At 36.8% G+C, this 20,544-nt stretch overlaps 2 pseudogenes; one reads left to right on the top strand and one right to left on the bottom strand.

The window, feature by feature from the left end:
- Positions 1-6: 6 nt before the first annotated feature.
- On the bottom strand, positions 7-610 carry LOC101998001 (annotated as a pseudogene).
- A 15,428-nt stretch (positions 611-16,038) lies between these two features.
- LOC102002248 lies at positions 16,039-18,727 on the top strand (annotated as a pseudogene).
- The last annotated feature ends 1,817 nt before the right edge of the window (positions 18,728-20,544 follow it).

Here is a 20,544-nt window from a genome sequence, read left to right as displayed (position 1 = left end):
CTTTATTCAGTCATTTTCTTTACAACTGAAACTCTGGGAATTCAAAATTAACATCCTTGCCTGTGAGCTTCTTATACACACCGGAAAAAGTTTCCACCTTTTGCTCCACGTTGTTCTGCTGTGCTTTGTCTAAATGAACCTTTATGAGCCGGCTGCCATTCAGTTTCACACGGATCCTCTTTCCCACAATCTCACTCAGGAAGACCAAGTCCTCAAGGATGGCGTTGTGCACTGCAGTGAGCGTGCGGCTTCTGGGGCGCTTCTGCTTATTTTTCGTATGGCTTTTCCCAAGCTGGCTTGGGCAGAATCCTCCTCCGAGCAATGAAGACTAGGTGTTTCCCGCTGAACCTTTTCTCCAATTCACGAACCAGCCGGACTTGGATTTTTTTTTTTGGAAGAATTTCAGCTGAGGAACTAGTACAAAAATTATGATGGCTTTCCGGCCACCATCAACTTCAATTTCCTTGGCCACAGTGATGTTGAGCTCCCGCAGCTGCTCCTTGAGATCCGAGTTCATCTCCAGCTGGAGCAGCGCCTGAGAGATTCCAGACTCGAACTCATCCGGCTTCTCGCCATTGGGCTTGACGATCTTGGCGCTCGAGCTGACCATGTCTCGCCCTTACGGAGTGCCGGCTTGGAACAAGGCCCAGCTCTCTCGAGAACTGCTCATATCGACTACAATGTGTTTTAATCACATATATATCCTTCCTTTAATACCTTCTGAAGCTTGAGTAAAGTCTCTCCAATGTGTTTCATGTGAATTTCCTTGCTAGGAAAGGAATCTTCATGCTTTTCTAAATTTACAGATATACGTAAGACTTAAACTGATTTCAGGAGAAAAGAGAGCTTCAAAGGAGCCTGTTGGAAGCAGTTTTACCAACAGTAAACCTCAATATTCTGTTTTCACATGAATTGTAAAAGTGTGTATAACATACAGTTTGGGTGATTTACAATTTTTTCCTTTTTTGAAAAAACAGAATTTTGAAAATGTGAAGGAAGCTATTCAAAGTAGTTTAATAAAATAAAATGTTAAATAATTGACCTCTGGCCTAGTAATTCCTGATACATTCAGACTAGGTATATTTTATGAGCTTTTGGATTTTTGTCCCCATCGACTTCTAAAGGTCATGTGAATAAATGATTTAATGTTGGCTGTGTCATTAATGCCTCAAATTGCTTCCACAGATAATTTCTTATTTTGTGAAATCTTCTAGGTACAATGCCCATGTAGGCAGAGGTTAAGCTACATCTCTTTTGAGGGGAATACTTATCTACAAATAATGTGTTACACTGAGATTGTACAAATTTTAATTAAATATAACTCTCAAATTTTATGATTTCCCTGCAGTACTCTAAAACTCCTTTTGTAATCACCAAGACAGACTACTTACCATATACTTTTATAGAATAACTTGGTATTTTAGAAGTTTGCCTTCTATTATACATTTGTCAGATATGCTGAAAGGACACTATGAATTTTCTTGGGTTTAAAGAGAGGAAGCTAATTCAACATTTTAAAATATCTTTATCTTTTTTTTTAAATAATCCCTGATCCCTATTAATGGAATACTCTAGAGGGCACTTAAGTGCAAGTAGACCTCAGTTTTCAATGCATTACAACTCTATTTTCTTCCCAGAAAATAGAAGCTCGGTACATTTCCATCCTTATAAATTATAAACATACACTATCCCTTGTAACTGCACCAGAGCAGCATTCTTGGCTTGTCAGGTATTAATGGTGGCTCTTCTGTCTGCCCTTCAGCTGAGACATCAAACTGAGGTCTCATTCTATAGCTTCTAGAAGCTCCTGAAAGGGAATTTAAAAAATATCTCACCATGTTTTTCTTCAGAACAACCTTGGAGTCTTGTCCTCCGTTTTCAAAAATTGTACATGGGAGGCTGTGGTAAGTTCATACTTCATAGCTGAAGATGCCAATTTGGCTTTTATAGGGAGTGAAATTCCCAGGGTAATTTTAAAATTTGACTTGAAGGTGTTTTGAAATGATGAAGGCTAGTATAATATTTGATTCTGCTTCCTGATACTATCAGGAAAATAATCATATCTATGATACATTGAACAATAGCTTCTAATATACTTACATTTTAAAAAATACCCATAAAAGCTTACCTTTCAAGAAGTTGTTAGCTAGGTAAAAACGACATGGAGCATAGAAGCTCCCAATAATAAGAGATTACTTGTATGCTTAACATGCCATGTTAACTCTGAAACTTAGAAAGCAGATAGAAGTATTTGAGAAATTCAAGCATGACCTCATTTGTTCCATTCTAGTTTATTTTTTATATAATACTTGAATCATGCATGCTCTACTTTTTAAAGTTTTCAATTAATAATTTTCAAACATAAAAGTCAATGGAATATAATATTAAATATTAGATTTATCGCATAGTATTTTTATTTTTTTCTTTGATTGTAGACTCATTTATATGTGAAATACAAAAATTCACTTTTAGGAACAAAGAATAAATAATTAGCATGAGTTGCAGGGAATGCAAAAGTATCCCAAGTGGAGAAGTTTCAGTCAAAGACACAAAATCTGAACTAGACAGAAACACAAAGTTTAAGAGAATGACCATTCAATACAATGGATTACTGCCATGTTTCATAGTCTTGAAAATAGTTATTAAAAGATTTAGGTGTTTTTATTACCAAAAATAATTACATGCTATAATTGGTATGATAACTGGCTTGATCTAGCAACTGCAAAATCTATGTATAGACCAAGATACTTTGTTGTATTATTTCACAATATACTATACAAAATTTGTCAATGTAAAAAGTGGAGCAATTTTTAAAAATTGGAGTGAAAGAGCATCTACTAGAACAACTCAAAACACACTTCTTTTGATTCAGTGAAGAAAATCAAGCTCTTCAAGAATATAGATTTGGTTAATTTTTAACTTGACTACCATAAGTGAGAAATTGTGTTCTCACATGGCTTTATGACATAAAACAGAAAAAATAAAGTAATTAACAATTCCATTTATCTCTGCACATGAATAGTCAGAGGCAAATTCCTCTAGAGCAGATTCTCATTTCCTTGTATTCTCCCAGGTAACCAACATCGCACCTGCCATCTGACACATAGCAGGTACCAAGGGGCTGTGAAGTGTACTCAAGCATGAATGAAAGAGATCTGGAGCTTTTATTTTTAAAGAGCACTGTTTTAAATAAAGCTCTAAAGACCAAGAATCATAAAATCAAAGAAGGATAGATTTCTTCAAATATTCATTATCTCAGAAAGACACCACAATGTCTTTAAGGAATCTCAGGAGAAAGCTCTAGAGCTAAGTCAGCAGTTGTAGACCATGTCCTTTGGGCATCTACAATAAGAGTGAGATCACTTTTCTGATCTGTATCAAATAGTGTGTCATATTTTGTATTTCTTTCTAGTGACGATAAGAAATACTAAACATAACTTTCAGCTTTATAGAACAGCACATTTCAGTGAGCACTTAAGGAAAGAAGAGGATTTCTTCTTCGCCATCACTCTCTCTGCTGTGACTATTCAAAGAGGACAACCAATCCAAATCCATGACTTCTGGATACTGGGTTCAATTCTATTCTTCTACTCCCGTGCAATAAATAAGCTTTGTGTGATTTACATATACAGGATTGCTGGAATCATATGAAGACAGATACTCTGGAGTGAAGTAGAGAGCCATGTAGGATGCTATCACTAGATTCTTCCTAAATGGTACTAGTCTTGATTTCGAATTCATGAAATGATCTACATTATTCCAGCCTCTGATATTTAAAACACATAATCAAACTACAATTAGATGCTATCTATTTTCTAAGGACCAAATCAGTGATACAAAGCTGAAAGAATTTCCAAACATTTTAGAATGATTTCCTCCAGGAAATGGTGTGAGAGAAAGGATAAGGGCCCTCTATGTGATGCAGGAGTTCAGTTTCCACAATTGCAAACATAACTACAACAGACAAGTAGCTATTTCTAGGACATCACAGTTCTTTTTATAATTCTCAGTGTAGCGATCATGGTGAGAGACTGAATACAAACCTGTCAGGTGAAGCTCTAAGAAGGTGGGGAGCTTTCTGTGAAAAAACATTTTAAGAACACTTAATATTGAAAAATAATTGTATTATAAATATTTCATGCTGAGTTAGATTTTTCCAATATATGATCTCCCATGTGGAAATAAATTAGGAATTTTTGAAAGCTGCATGAACATTTTCAAGTTACTAGCAGAAAAAAAATATATTAATGGTACCCAAAGAGTTTGAACAATGAATAATTTCTAAAAAAAAAAAAAGACCTAATTCAGGAGAAGCATATAAAAAACAGACACTTGTATGTTCAATAACTGAGTGAAAAGAAACAGGTATCAATTGTGCTTTTTAATGGAAAAGTAAAAGGTGTCCCTTTATAGACAAATCCATTAGTGAATTGATGAAAATCCTCCATCCCAGAGTTTGGGAAATATTGTAGAAATGTTGCCTACTTTGCTCATAAATAAGTATAATGCTATAAATATGACATATGAACAATGAGAAAAAATCCTGTTACATAAAATTATGGAAATTATAATGATATGAAGGAAATTAATAAGGGAATGAGGATTCAAAGTACATTATTTTCAGAAGACCACTGTTATAAGGAATGGTGAAAAATTTTAGTCATTGCTATATTCTCTCTGAATGTATTATGGTAAAGAGATATCTAGAATGGACTGATTAAATAAATACATGTGTACCCACTCACAGAATCTAAGGAACAGATCAAGGTTTAAAAAAAAATCACTTGGGTACATAGAAATAGAAATGTACTAGCTAGAAGAGCAGAGATTTGGATCCAGGTCATCTGAAGTCAGAATCTTATCTCATGAAATAGTTCAAAACTATGACACTAAATATGTGAAACAAAATCCTTGTCACTTCACTTAAATTCCTAAATGCACAAGGATGAGCTTGATTATTTGAAAAAAAAAAGCACTTTTCAAAGAACTTGTCTAAAACCTATACAATAAATGAGCAACTTAAATAAGAAGAATTCAATTATTTTCATTAAATGCACTATAATTAAATACTCCGTTCTTTGCTCAGACTCTGCAAAGATGCACAGAAGTTTCAAGTACCAGGACCTCGGACCCCATACCTGCAGTGTTAAGAGATGCAGAGATCTTTAAAGGGAATAACATACTGGGAGGCCACTGGGAACACTGGCTTTTCATTTGATGAAGATACTCCTCTTAGATCCCCACTTTATCCAAGAGTTTCATCTCCACATACCTCACTTCTGTGATAGCAAAACTAGCCCAAATCAATGCTCTACTCTTGAGACTTTAGTAAACTTTTCTTTATTATATCTACATCTCATTACAGAAGTAGAAGAAAGACTAATAATGAGCTTGTTCTATAATAATAAAGACTCATTTCTACTAAAGTTGAAATTCTAAACTTATGATAGAAAATTTCAGTTGTTCACAAAAATTAGAAGTAGTTAATGAATAATCATCACAAATCGTTTTGATCATTACAAATGATCAAAATTTAGATATTAAATGAATTCTGCATGCCTAGTCAAGAATCTATATCTATAACTCTCTCTTCAAATTTCAGACATCTTAGAAAAATTATTCAGAGATCATTGTGGTAGAGGGGACAGAAAGATTATAAGATCCAGAAGATCAGGGAGTTTGATATCAGATTGTGTCTCTAGAAATGTCCAAAACTATACTCATGAAGTTTAACCAGACCAGCATGACTACTCAAGTATGAACTGAACATGGCTGACACCAATAGTCATGCCAAAGTGGATAACGAAAACCTATGAGTCTCCTACCATGTACAAAGATCTGTAGCCAGCTAAGAAGTGCTGAGAGTGCTAGAAATAGTAGTATCCATAGAAGAAGACACCAATTGATTATCTGACACCAAACGGTCAGCACTGAAAACATGGTGCAAGTAATACTATATGGACCAAGTAAGTTAGATTTCATAATGTATATGTATATACATATACATAGAAGCCATAAATAACAACTTGTAAAAAAAAGAGGGCTTTGAGAGAGAGAGTAATGAGGCTATTTAAAATAATTTAGAAGGAAGAAGGGAAGGGACACATTATAACTATATTGTAATCTTAAGAACAAAATTTTAACTTGAGGAAAGGGTTAGAGGGGAGTGGTATAAAACATAAACTTCAAGGCTTAAAATAGCTAATATACTCTTTTTTTCCACAACAACTGTCATTAGCTGTACATTACAAGATTGAGGTTGTCAATATTCTTCCATAGAAGACTTATGGGACTCCCATCCCTCATAGGTATTTATACAGTGATAACTCTCGTTGAGGGACTGAGAGATATTTCTTCAGTGCAGTAGCTATTGGTAATGTAACCATGGTCTGGTAAACAAACTCTCAGCCATACTCTTGTAGATAATCACAATGAAACTCACACACTCACAACCACACACACACACACACACACACACACACACACACACTCGCATATACACATTATTATTTAGAGAGGAAGATATTTGTGAAGGAGTAACAAAGAGAAGAAAAGGCAAAAAGATACTAGGATAATAGGATGAATATGATTGAAATATACTATGTATATGCATAAAAGTGTTATAATTAAATCAATTATACATAATTAATACAAGATAATCAAAACTTAAATAAATACAAGTGTTTAATGAGAAGTCAGTGTCATTACGGTACTTTAATCAATTTCAATCTGTAGTCCTGGCACCAGAAATCTACTAATAGTACATAATGAATGAACAGAGCATTAACTGAACTGTTAGAAGGGAGCAAGCCTTGTTTTCTGGCCTAAGTTTGTTGTGTGGTGGAAGATGTTAAAACAAATGCACTACATGTGACCTTTCCCTTATGCTTCCTTATTTGATCAACTTTTCTATTCTGTTTTTATTCATAAAGTTCTATACCTCAAGAGCTGTGGGGCAGAGGACAGGGTTTTAATATCTAGAAATACAAGATGGGGGAAGAATTGTATGCACTATCTAACGTTAAAATTATGTCCCTTTACTTGAATCTTCTTTCTTCATTTATAAAGTGACAGTAATTATACCTGTTCAGAGATGCTGTAGGAAGCAGTCTCATTAGTATTTAAAAGTGTTTTGTGTGGTGCTTATTAAAACCATCCTGAACGAGGTAATCCCGACTCAGAAACACAAACATGGTATGTACTCACTTATAAGTGAATATTAGACATAAAGCAAGGGATAGCCAGCCTATAGTTCACCCCAACAGAGAAGCTAGGTAACAAAAAGACCATAAAAGAGCTCCCTGGGAAGGTGAAACATACAAGACCTCGTGAGAAATTTGGGAGTGTCTGGGGGATGGGAGTCGCCAGAAGATGAGGAAGAGGGTAGGAGGATGGAAGGAGGAGAACATGAGGGAATGGGGTGCTTGAGATGGGGAAAGGAGAGAGAGGGAGAGCAATCAAAGTGATTTCTTGATTGAGGAAGCCATTATAAGGCTAACAAGAAAACTGGTACTAGGGAAATTCTCAAGAATCCACAGCTAGTACCGTAAGCAATCATGGTGAGAGTGCCTGAAATGGCTTTACCCTGTAGTCAGATTGACCTTAATTGTCACCATAGAACCTTCATCCAGCAACAGATGGAAGCAGATGCAGAAATCCACAGCTAAGTACTGGATCCATCTTCTGGAGACCAGTCCAAGAAAAGAAGGAGTGATAATATGAGCAAAGGGGTCAAGATCATGATGGGGATAATGACAGAAACCGCTGACCTGAGCTAGTGAAAGTTCACTGACTCTGGACTGAAATAGCAGGGGAATTTGCATAGGACAACACTAGGCCCAGTGAGTGTGGGTGACAGATGTATGGCTTGGGCAGGCTATAAGGCCACTGGTAGTGGGATCTAGACTTATCCCTAGGGCTTGAACTGGCTCTATGGAACCCATTCTTTTAGAAAGAGTACCTTGCTCAGTCTATATATAGGAGGGAGGGCCTAGGTCCTGCCTAAAAGTGATGTGTCAGATTTTTTATTTTTTGATTCCTCACGGGAATCCTTACCCTCTCTGAGGAGTGAATGGGGGACTAGGGTTGGAGGAAGTGGGAGGAGCAGGAGGAGTAAAAGGAGTGGGGACTAAGATAGGTATATAAAATGAGAAAAAAAGTTGTTTAAAACAATAAATTAAATAAAAAAGTGTGTTTTATAAACACGAGTTGCTTCCCTGAAGATGGCAATATAGGAACCAACTCCTAAGATAATTTTAATTTCAAAAAATATTCATAAATCCCTTAAGACAGTACTATCGTATACCCTACTGAGTAGCCACATTCAGCCTTAATAGGAGAGGAGGTGTCTGGTGTTACTGAGACTTGATATGTCATGGTTGGCTGATAGAGAAAGGAGGAGGAGTGAATATGGGATAAGGGACATTGCAGCGAGGGTCCAGGAGGAGAGGACAGAGGGAAGGAAGGAGGGGAAATGTAATCAAGCTGGAAAAAAATAATTAGCAAATAAAAAAGTGAACTTCATCCTGCATAGGTAGCTAATGCTGCTCGCAGAGGCTATAGGCTTTATATGGAAATCCCAGTGCCAGTTCGGTATAGCCAAGTATGAATTGCTATTCAGGGAGCCTCCAGAAGTTCCCCCAAACAATAGAGATTATTGTCCCTGTTCTTTATCTCCCCCTAGAAATGAATGGCCACATTCTATCACTACAGTCGCAACATACTTTAGATAAAAGACAATGCAAAACCAAACAGTAACAGAAGGAGAAGGTTCATGCCTGTGTTCTTGCACTTACAGTGCTGAAAATGTTCTATATAGGCTGATGGTGACAAGCGTCATCAGTCATCTTACCCAAAGTTTGCCCTCCATGCTATAAAACCAATCTTTCAGGCATATATTCCCACAGCTCTAATGATGTTGAATATTTGTGAGTAGGTAGCCAATCATTTTCTGATTGAATTTGACTCCCTTTCTATTATCAGGAATCCATGTATGGTACTGTAAATCTGACCAAAAAGATATGGCTAGGGAAGCTACAGGTTCTATGAGGAGTGTTCTATTGGTTGTTTGCTAAATGAATGGTTACCAAAATGCTTTCTAAATATGTTTATTTCTACACATAGTGCTGCTCTAAGCCTTGGTCATTGAAGATTCTTTTAATAGAGATAGTTAATGCAGATACTCAAAATTAATCAAAGCTCACTGGGTGGTATTGATGTACAACTTTAATTCCAGCACTTGGGAAGCAGAGGCAGGTGGATCTCTGTGAGTTTGAGGCCAGCCTGGTCTACAAGAGCTAGTTCCAGGACAGGCTCCAAAGCAACACAGAGAAACCCTGTCTCGAAAAAAAAAATAATCAAAGTTCTGAGAGCAAGTAGCCACTGAGTTGTCAGCCCTAACAAAGGCATCAAAGTCATCCTTCTAAAGAAGAGGTGAAACTCTAAGAAGATATGGAAGAATGAATATAAAAAGGCAGAGGATGGAAAGGAAGTCTATGAATAGCTGACTTCTTGATACAATATAACTATTACAATCATTAACATACAGCATTTTGAATGAGACATGTGCACACACACACACACACACACACACATACCAGTACACAGTACATAAGAGCAAAAATAATCAGATGCAAAGAGTTATATACAGGAGAAAAGAAGAAAAAGTGAAAGAAAAAAGAGAGGAATAGAAGAAATTAGGAAAAGTATGCAGATGTCTCAGAGAATATGGATATGTTCTAAATACATCTTCTCAGGTTTGACATTACCAAAGAATAAGCCAGAATAAAAATAAAACAAAATATATGAAGGATGGAAGAATACTAGTTTGATTAAGGAATTAGCATAACTGGGAGGGAATAAAAGACAGGCAAAAATGTAAGGGAGAATGGGGAAAATATCACAATTATTATTTTTTAAATTAAAAAGAGATGTACATGTGAGCAAAATATCTACATATTAAACACAAACAAAAGTTTAGATATATAGATGATAGCCAGATGGATGATACATAGATAGATAGATAGATAGATAGATAGATAGATAGATAGATAGATAGATAGATAGATGATAGATGATAGGTAGATAGAAGATAGAGAGATGATAAATTATAAAATAGATGAGATAATAGAAGAAATAGAGGGAGATGATAAGTAGGTGATAGATATATAGACAGAATAGAATTTTTCAAAAGTAATCAGGGATTTTTAACTTAGATCTATAAAGTTTAGATTTGGATATCATTTTTATTCTCAAAAAATATGTAGTGGTTTGGCTACGGCTTTACTAAAAAGTGAAGAAAATGACCGTGACAGAAATTTAAAGTAGTGGGAAAATGAAAAAAAATGTATCATCATGAAGCCAAACACAGAAGAATTGGAGCTTTGATTCCAAGCTTCATTTCCAGAAAGAAAAGATTGAATGTGCTTTTAAGTTTCTTCCCTCTGGCTTCTCTGAAATAGAACACTGTAGTGAAATCAGAGGGTCGGTCACTCTCAAGAAGACGGTTTAGCTTCTAATTAACACTGGAGAACACCGTGAGAGCACTTGCTAATTAATTCTCTGTAGAGCTGTATGTCCTTCCTTTGTCTATTATAAATGAATGTGTTAATGTCAATGTAAGGTAATATGTTTGTAACACGAATCGGAAATAAATGAAATGCACGAGTAAAATTAGAAATTTTTAAAAGTGGACACAATTGAACTTCAGAAAAATACTGAAAAAAATTCACATAGAGTCTTGAACCGAAATACTAATTTTAGTATTAATATAAAAGTGTTACAAGAAGATTTAAAAAAGGGAAATGAGCAACAGATTAAACTTATGCACGCCTTTCTGGTAAAGTCTTAATTTTAACACCACAGAGAAAAATCTAACGTAAAGGTCAATGGGACTTCCACTCCAGTTTGGTAGTTTGGAGGTAATTTCACCATATCCTCTGACGAGTTTATCCCCACAAAGTGTCTTAGACGCACCCTCCAGGTTGAGAGTGATTAAACTGACATGCCCACTTGCCAGAATCTATTCCTCTGGGAATGAGTGTGGGATTTGCCTACAGATAAGCTGGGGCTGGGAAGGGAGCCAAAGGTTGAATAGAGCCATTAAGAGCTCCTTCCAGATTCCTCAGTAGTTTTTAATTGTGGTTCACTGTTTGGCAAGTTCGCGGATACCTCCATCGTTACTTCCTCTCTGTTCTTCTGAGGGCAGAGAGGTTCCCCTGTTTAAGTATCTCTCCGCTACAAATAAAAACTCTCAAATGGATTTTAAGCTTCCCTGGTCAAACCTTTAGCAAATGCTCCCACTATCAGTCTGCCTTTAGATACAATTTGTCTGCTTATTTATTTATTCCTTTCATGTATTATTCTATTTGGTCTCCATATTTTTAAATTACCTAAATATTTTAATATCATTAAAGCTGGCTGGAGATTTTACAAAAAAATTAAAGTATAAATATTGTTGCAAAGAAATTTTCTAGCAAAAAAAACCCTCCCTTTGGTAATATAAGGTTGAAATGTGACTGAATATATCAATTATAGTTTTAACTTGCAAAATAATTCATCTCCTGAGAAAATATTAGCAGTGTATATGTTTTAATAAGGGGAAATACACAAAGCAACTCAGAAATGATAATGTATACCTAATGATGCATATCACACATGGGAAGGTGCTTGTTTTGCTTTGTATTGGCAAGTGTTTCCTAAGCTGCCACTTTCATTAAGAAAGTCCATATTAACTCCAGAAATGAGAAATACACTGAGTTTTGAATAAAATAATTGGCACAGAGCACAGTGGTCCTACCATAGCCCGTGTTCAGGTCTTGAGACACAGAAGGGGCACTGGCATGATGAAATAAAATTTCAAGCCCCTGGAAGAGTTTGACACCAGTGGTTAGCCACAGATAACTCCAGCGGTCTTTATTTATGTGCTAAAAATAAACATGTTTTTCCATACTAACTAAGATGTGGAATTTGCCACATTTGTGTATCCCAACACCCAAAATAGATCAGAGATGGAGATTAAGTAGAGGATGCAAAAAATTAAATGGATAAACTAATAATAGGCTTGCTACTCGTGAGATGAACTCACACTACTACTGTGGATAAATGCTCTTGTACACTGTAAAGATGTGTCACCCATAACGGTTTAATAAAATGCTGAAAGGCCAATAGCTATCAGGGAAACACAAATCAAAACAACTCTGAGATACAATCTTACACCTGTCAGAATGGCTAAGATCAAAAACACCAATGATAGCTTATGCTGGAGAGGATGTGGAGTAAGGGGAACACCCATCCATTGCTGGTGGGAATTCAAACTTGTATGAACACTTTGGAAATCAGTATGGCAGTTTCTCAGAAAATTGGGAGTCAACCTACCTTGGGATCTAGCAATAACAGTCTTGGAAATATACCCAAAGGATGTTCAATCATACTACAAAAGCATTTTTTTCAACTATGTTTTAGCAGCATTATTTGTAATAGCAAGAACTTGAAAACAACCTAGATGCCCCTCAACTGATGAATGGATAAAGAAAGTGTGGAATATGTACGCATTAGAGTACTACTCAGGTGTAAAAAATCCAATGACATCTTAAATTTGCATGCAAGTGGATGGAAGTAGAAAACATTTTTCTGAGTGAGGTAACTCAGACCCAAAAAGATGAATATGGTATGTACTCACTCATCCGTGGATACTAGCTATAAACAAAGGACATTCAGCCTATAGTTCATGATACTAGAAAAGCTAAGTAATAAGGTGAACCCAAAGGAAAACATATATGTACCCACCTGGCGGTTGGAGACAGACATGGTCACCTGACAGGATTGAGAGCATGGGAGCAGAGAGGAAGAGTAAAGGGAAGGGTGAGGCAGAAGAAGAGGGGGTAGAAGGGGAGGTTTGATGAGAACTTGAGGGAATGGGATGGTCAAGATGGAGGGGTGACAGATACGAGAGCAAGGAGAGACATATCTTGATTGCGGGAGCCATTTTGGGGTTGGCAAGAAGCCTGGCTCTAGAGAGAAATTCCCAGGAACCCACGAAGATGGCCCCAGCTAAGACTCTAAGCAGTAGTGGAGAGGATGCCTGAACTGGCATTGCCCTGTATTCAGATTGATGATTATCTTAAATATCACCATAGGTACCATTCATAAAGCTCTGTTTATTCTAAAACTGCCAAGAGAATCATCAATATTACAAGAGAAAAGAGAACATGCAGGCTGTGCTGTCCCAAAGTCCACTGGTCCTTTGTGAGTGAGACTGTTCCTGTGTTTTTTTGCATCATCTGGAGACCCACTGAACAATTAATTCACTCATATATTGTTCTGAACGTATGCCACTTAGCTCCCAACAACAAAGTCTAAGTGAAACCAAGTTTTTGTTGATAATATTTATTTAAAAATTTCAAAGTTTATGGTGAAAACATGTTACCCAGAAGGGGTAAAGGTATTGTTTGGATGACCTAATTATGCAGTTTCACTGCTCTATAGTTTTGGTTCATTCTCCCTATTCTGTCCTCCACTGTGAGCCTCTGTAAAATAGATACAGTAATACTTGAAGCACTGTTGCTTAGAGTATTATGAATGTTAAATGACAAGGCATGAGCAAAGTATCAAGTACATTGCCCAGTTTATACAAATAATAGATAGAGAATGGTAACAATAATGTTAAACATTTATTTCTTTAAGTACCTTCCCTACATATTCAACTCTAAGTTATGTGTGACATAAAGTAAACAATTCTGTTTCCAAAAAGGAACAATTCATAAGCGCTTAATATGTAAGACAAGCTCCCTGAAATACATTCCAGATCCTGATTTCAATCTGTTTCTAAGTTGAGTCTGATGTCTTATTCATGAGCCCCATCTTGTCCCATCATTGGGTATCTCTTTAAGAAAGGAAATTTCTAGCAGTTAAGAACATAGACATCTGTAACCACAGTTTGCAGGCCCTAACTCTTGTTCTCTCATTGCTATGCAACCTGAAGAGAAACACTTCGACTCTCTGTCAAAGCATAGCCTGCATGGGATTTCTGAAGGCATAAAACTGATTGAAAAAAGTGAACATTTAGAGTATAACATGGCATAAAATAGGAAACTAATTCTTATTTTCTGTAAAATAAAAGACTAGAGACTATACTGTGGTTTATGCTCCAAACCCAAGCTCTCAGGAGGCTGGGGTGGAAGAAGTGAGATTTCTAATCTTAATTTAGAATTACATAGTGATACCTGAAACAAAGAAATAAAATAATGAGTTATATAACCCAGAATTACCTCAAAACTTTAGATTCTTATTGTGACTTATACTAGAATTTATATTATGACCTTAATCCCTCCCACTTGCACATCCTTTCATAATGATTTTCCACATAACTATCACTTGCCATTATTTCCTCAAAAATGAAGGGAAGTATTAGGGATGATTTGTCTATATATTTCTCATACTTGGATTAAAGACTTGGAATGTATACAAATGTTGTATCTACAATTTGCTGCAATTTACTTACAGCCAGCATAGTATTTAAAGCATAAGTTCCATCAGCATCAAATTAAATATATCAGGTTGGAGAAAATATAACACTGTTTTCTTCCATCTGTGGCTTGGAATTAAGTAATGTGGAAGGAAAGAATGGTTATATATAACTAGATGTATCTAAAATTCCTTTTTAGTTTCATGTCCCAGAATATCTTCACCTTTTCTGACTTTATCCTTTTTTCTTCTGATTTTCATTCTTAAAACAGTATTTTCTTTTTTACATACCAATCCCAGTTCCTACTCCCTCCCCTCCTCCTGCTCTCTGCACAACTCCCCAACCTCAACCCTTATCGCTTACCATCAGAGAGGGTATGGCTTCCCCTGGGGAGTCAAAAAAGTCTGGCACATCATTTTGTGACAGGACCTAAGCCCCCATGTCTAGGCAGAGCAAGGTATCCCTCCAAGGAGAACGGGCTCTAAAAAGTCAGTTCAAGTACTAGGGATAAATCTTGGTTCCACTGCCAGGGGGTACACAGACTGCCCTAGTCAAGCAACTGTCACCCACATTCAGTGGCCTAGTTTGGGCCTATGCAGGCTTCTCTGCAGCCAGGCCAAAGTTAATGATCTTCCATAAGATCAGGTCAGCTGTTTCTATGGGTATCACCATCATGGTCTTGATCTGTATGCTCGTATTGTCGCTCTTCTGTCTGGAGTCTACTGAACTCTTGGAACTTGGCCCAGTACTTAGCTGTGGATTTCTACATCTGCCTCCATCAGTTGCTGGAGAAAGGTTTGTAAATACAAGTTTCTGTTCTGCCTGATCCTGGAGCCAATTGGTCCCAAAGAAGCACATAGATGCTTGTATTAATTATAAACTGTTTGGCCTATTATCTCAACTATTGACTGACTCTTACAAATTAAATTAACCCACAATTCTTATCTATGTTTAGCCACCTGACTTGGTACCTCTTCCCAGTGAGGCATTGTCATCTTGCGTGTTTCCTCTGGATCTGACTAGTGACTCCTTCTATGCCTTTCCTCTTTCCAGAATTCTTCTTGTCCCACCGATACTTCCTGCCTGGCTATTGGCCAATCAGCATTTCATTAAACTAATATGAGTGATAAATCTTTACATTGTATAAGAGCAAAGGTTCTGTGATGACAATTAAGGTAGTCATCAATCTGGTCACAGGAGAAGTGCAATTTAGGTGCTGTCACTACTATTGGTTAGGGTCTGAGCTGGGGGTCATCCTTGTGGATCCCTGGGAATTTCGCTTAACCAGCTTTCCTTTTTCACTTAACAAATTTTATCTGCCTTGACTTGGAGTTTTGTGCACAGTGAGAATGAAGTCTATCTCAGAGAAATGTGGAGATGTGTGCAAAGATAAGACAAAGGGTTGTTGTGGGGAAAAGCTATTAGCAAACATTTTGGCATATGGTTATATGCCAAAATTCTAGAGATATAAATATCTCTATAATAGTGCATGCACTCCTGCGCACTCTGCACAGGCTGTTTTCTTGTCTTCTGTCTGGTACCAAAGGCTTGAGGTGTCTCGTGTCAGGGGCGATATGGGTACTGAGTTCTGCTACCATGCATTGATTGATTCTCTGGGTCAGGTTACCTGACCCAATTCTGTGCAAAGCTTCAATCACTGGAAGAAAAAACACAGCCACAGGCAGAACCAAAATAAGAAGTGGAGGAAACAGCTGAAGAAGCCAGAATGGCAGGTCGAGTGTGAGGGGATCAGCCCCCTCATGCGGAACTATAGGAAATAAATGTAAATAAAATCACAAGATATCCAGATTTTCCTTTGTCAAAAAAAAAAAAAAAAACATTGAAAGGTTTACAAGAAGCTTGGTACCACTTGGTAACAGAGATACAGAAGCAGACCATAGGGTTGACTTTGCAAGGTAAAGATGTGCTTGGAGATGCCAAAACTGAATCTGGCAAAATTTGGCTTTTCTCATTCCAGTGTTAGAAGCCTTACATCGCCTGCAGTGGACTTCTGATAATTTCACCTCCTCAAGAACTATGCAGACATTTGCAGTTCTACGAATAGTAGGAAAGATACATGACTTTTCAGCTAGTCTCATCTTTGGTGGAAAAAATTTGAAACATGAAGCTGAGAGGATCAACAACATAAATATACTCCTTTGTACACCAGGTCGACTTCTTCAACAAGTGGATGAAACAATATGCTTCCATGCCTCCAATATCCAGATGTTAGTTCTCGATGAAGCAGGTAGGATCTTGCACATGGGCTCTGCTGACACAATGAATGCTATTATTGAAAATCTTCCCAAGAAACACCAGGTTTTACTCTTCTCAGACACACAGGCCAAATCTGTGAAGAATCCTGCACGCTTGAGTTCGAAAGACTCTGAGTATGTTTGAGTTCAGATAAAACCAAAATGTAGTACCCCTGATACATTGGAGTAGAACTATATTGTGTGTGAGCTGCACCAAAATACAAGTGTGCTGTTTTCCGTCTTGAGAAGACCCAGAAAGAAGAAGATGTATTGTGCTTTTCTCAAGTTGCAAAGAGGTTTAGTACCTGTACAGGGTGTTCTGCTAGCTGCACCCAGGCATCTCTATCCTTGCTGTCCATGGTGGGCAACAGCAGAAGAGAAGAATGGAAGTCTACAGTGAATTTGTCTGGAAGAGAGCTGCAGTGTTGTTTGCTACTGATATTGCAGCCAGAGGATTGGATTTTCCAGGTGTGAATTGGGTTCTTCAGTTTGATTGTCCAGAAGATGCTAACACATATATTCAGAGAGTTGGAAGAACTGCCAGATACAAAGAGGACGGAAAAGCTTTACCAGTTTTACTACCCTCAGAAGAACAAGAGATAGTGCAGCAACTTCTCTAGAAGAAAGTACCAGTGAAGGAGATCAAAATCAATCCAGAAAAAAATGTATTGATGTTTGGAAAAAACTATAATCATTTTTAGCCCAAGATCAAGATTTAAAAGAAAGAGCTCAAAAGTGTTTTGTCTTCTATATACATTCAGTATATCTTATGAAGGATAAAGAAGAATTTAATGTGAGCAAGTTACCTATTACTGAATATGCACTGTCTCTTGGTCTTGATGTAGCTCCACGGATAAGATTTCTTCAGAAAATGGGAGAAGCAGCCAACCAAAGGAGCGGAAAGGAATAAAGTCACTAAAGCAATTCAGTCCAGGGATCCCTCCCTCACCAATGACAAAGTAGAAGAATTTAGAACTATTTCAGTGATAAAATGTCCATCCTTCAGAAAAGTGGGAAAAAAAAGCTAGAAGAGACAGAACATATATTGGCCAGTGGTTAGAGTGAAGAAGAGGATGAAGACACAGATGATGAAGGAATGGAAGAGCAGCTGGAAAAAGCAAGATAGCCTCAAACTGAATCTGTTCCCAATATTAGAGAGGCACAGAAGGAGGTTAAGGAAGGTCCTCTGCGGTTCTTAGACAGAGATGATGATGGGGAAGATGGTCATGGTTTTGATTTCCTCACAGTGAAGCAGCTTGATGTGTTTGGGTTGGATCTTAAACAGAATCAAACATTTTCGAAAAAGGAATCTTCTCAATCCAGTGTCAAGGAAAAATTAACCAAAGTTGCAGAAGCAAAGGAAGTAATGAAGAAAAATGTTAAAGCGAACAAGAAAATAACATTTACTGATGAAGCAGTGGCCACAGATTCAAAATCTGCTTCAAAAGATGTGGAGGAAGAAGATGATACCGGGGGTATCAACTGAGACAAAGCAAAGGAAAGGCATCAGGAAGAGGACAAATTTGACAAAGAAGAATATAAGAAGAAAATTAAAGCAAAGCATCAGGAAAGACAGCTAAAAGAAAGAAAAGCCAGAAGAGAAGCCAATAAAAGACAAAAAAAAAAAAAAAAAGGCCAGAGATGAAGATGAAGCCTTTCTGGACTGGAGTGATGAAGATGTTGATGGACTTGATCCAAGCACACTTCCAGATCCAGACAAGCACAGACGTTCTGAAGATTCTGAGAGCGAAGAATAAAATGTCCATCCTTCAGAAAAGTGGGAAAAAAAGCTAGAAGAGACAGAACACATATTGGCCAGTGTCACTTGCTGAGTGACACCAAGAAGAAGCAAGGAATGAGGAAAGGAATAACACTAAAGTAGATGATGTACAACCAAGATCGTTATTGAAGGAAGGCCAAGTGGGAAACTTTAGAGCCTTTGGATACAGGCTTGCCCTTAGCAGAAGATGAAGAGCTCGTGTTACACCTGCTCAAAAGTCAAAACTAAACACTCTCTTTGTCTTTGTGGACTTTGATGGACATTATGATGTGGGCAAGAAGTTGAAAAGAGCTTTGGGGCATTTAGGTACTATGTGTCCCATATTCAGAGGAAACATTCTCTAATAGAAATGATCACATCACTTGGTTTCTTTCACAAACTGAGTTTTGAAACATCAAGGAATATACTCAAAATAAGGATGTATTGTACAGTTTACTATTTTGCTGTGTGTAGTCTGCTCGGTTAGAATTTGTCAATAGGCTTCTATTACCCACCAGTGGAAATGCTTATTTTGCTTTCACAGCACTGAGGGTTAAACCAAGGCCTTGCATATGGTAGACAAGTGTTCTATTAATGAGCTTGTACTTTGACTCTGTTTGTTTTATAGGCAGGTTCTGAATCCCTTGCTCATACCCATCTTTCATATGATACAGAAATTTTAATGTTATTGTTAAATGGCTAATAGTTTTATGTATATTTGATTATCTCCAAAGGAACAGTATAATGGACCAGCCCTGACCAAAAAAATGAATATTTTTAATTGAGTTCATAAAAAATAAATGGATTTCCTATAATGTAAAAATAATATCTCTAGAATAAAGGTACTAATCCATACTCCTATGAAAGTTTTCTTAAATAGTTTACAAAAAGGGCAAAAGTCCAAAAATTTCTGTCATAGAGTTACACAGCCATATGCAAATGACTGTAACTATAGTCCTAGAGAACCATTTCTTATATGCTGTGTCATCTTACCTACATAAAACATATGCACAACCATTAAAAATATCAAATATTTAAGAGTACATATTGATTTTGTATACATATTTCTGCCCTCTCCTGAGAATTCTACTGATCTAATACTAAAAGTAGCATTAGATCAATAAAACAATAAGTTGATTCACAAGGAACACAGGATTAGACAAAATTTAGATGATTTGAAGATATTTTCATAAGCAGGGTGACAGAGGGGAGGATGAAAAATGAATTTGCTGTACACTAGGAAGCTGCAATAAAAAGTTTCCCACAGCAAAAAGATATATTCAAGACATCATTTGACTTGTTCTTATAACCTCAATAACATAAGAACTAATATATGCAACACAGAACAGGGAAATCTCATTAATATGTGCAGAGTCAGGGAGTCAATACTTTGAAAAAGACACATATGAAAAGCAATGTTAAGTTGAGGGACAGATTAAGACAGACATTTGAATTATTGACACTAGACTCAACAAAAGGCTGTGGCACAGAGTTTGGTAAGACAACCCACACAGATCTGAAGAGGACCAGTGAGCTCACCCATGTCTCCTTCCTCTGTTCTGTGAACTAAGATTAACACATCAAGACTTCTAACAAAAACAAGGACAAAGAATTCCCCAAGAAGAAACTTATTATTCCCTCTGTAAACATTAACAAATGTCCTCAGTGACAGTTCATTTGTCCCTAATTGTCTTACAGGAATAGACATATCTTGCCTATATAAGGAAAGACTCAACTTAAAAACGCACAGACTATAAAGAGGAAAACAATCTTTAGAAAATATAAATCAGGCAGGGAGAAGCATAAATCCACAACTTGTTCCTTCAGATGACGCAGAATATATTCCATTCATAACCTAAATAAAGGTGCTATATATTTAACAAGTAGCTTGTAAGCAAGAAATGGCCCTTCAAAGTTAAAAATGGGGTCACCGAAACCCTACTCTACTGAGGCTACTACTGTTGGCAGCAAAGATATTGGAAGGTTCATAGAATTACCCAAAATCCAATTTAAAATAATTTTAACATGATAAATGTTAAAAGTAATTTTATAGGTTTAAACAAGAC

This window comes from Microtus ochrogaster, unplaced genomic scaffold, assembly GCF_000317375.1.
Source record: "Microtus ochrogaster isolate Prairie Vole_2 unplaced genomic scaffold, MicOch1.0 UNK25, whole genome shotgun sequence".
Taxonomy (NCBI): Eukaryota; Metazoa; Chordata; class Mammalia; order Rodentia; family Cricetidae; genus Microtus; species Microtus ochrogaster.
Note: the sequence above shows the minus strand (reverse complement) of the source record. Positions and strands in the feature narration are given on the sequence as shown.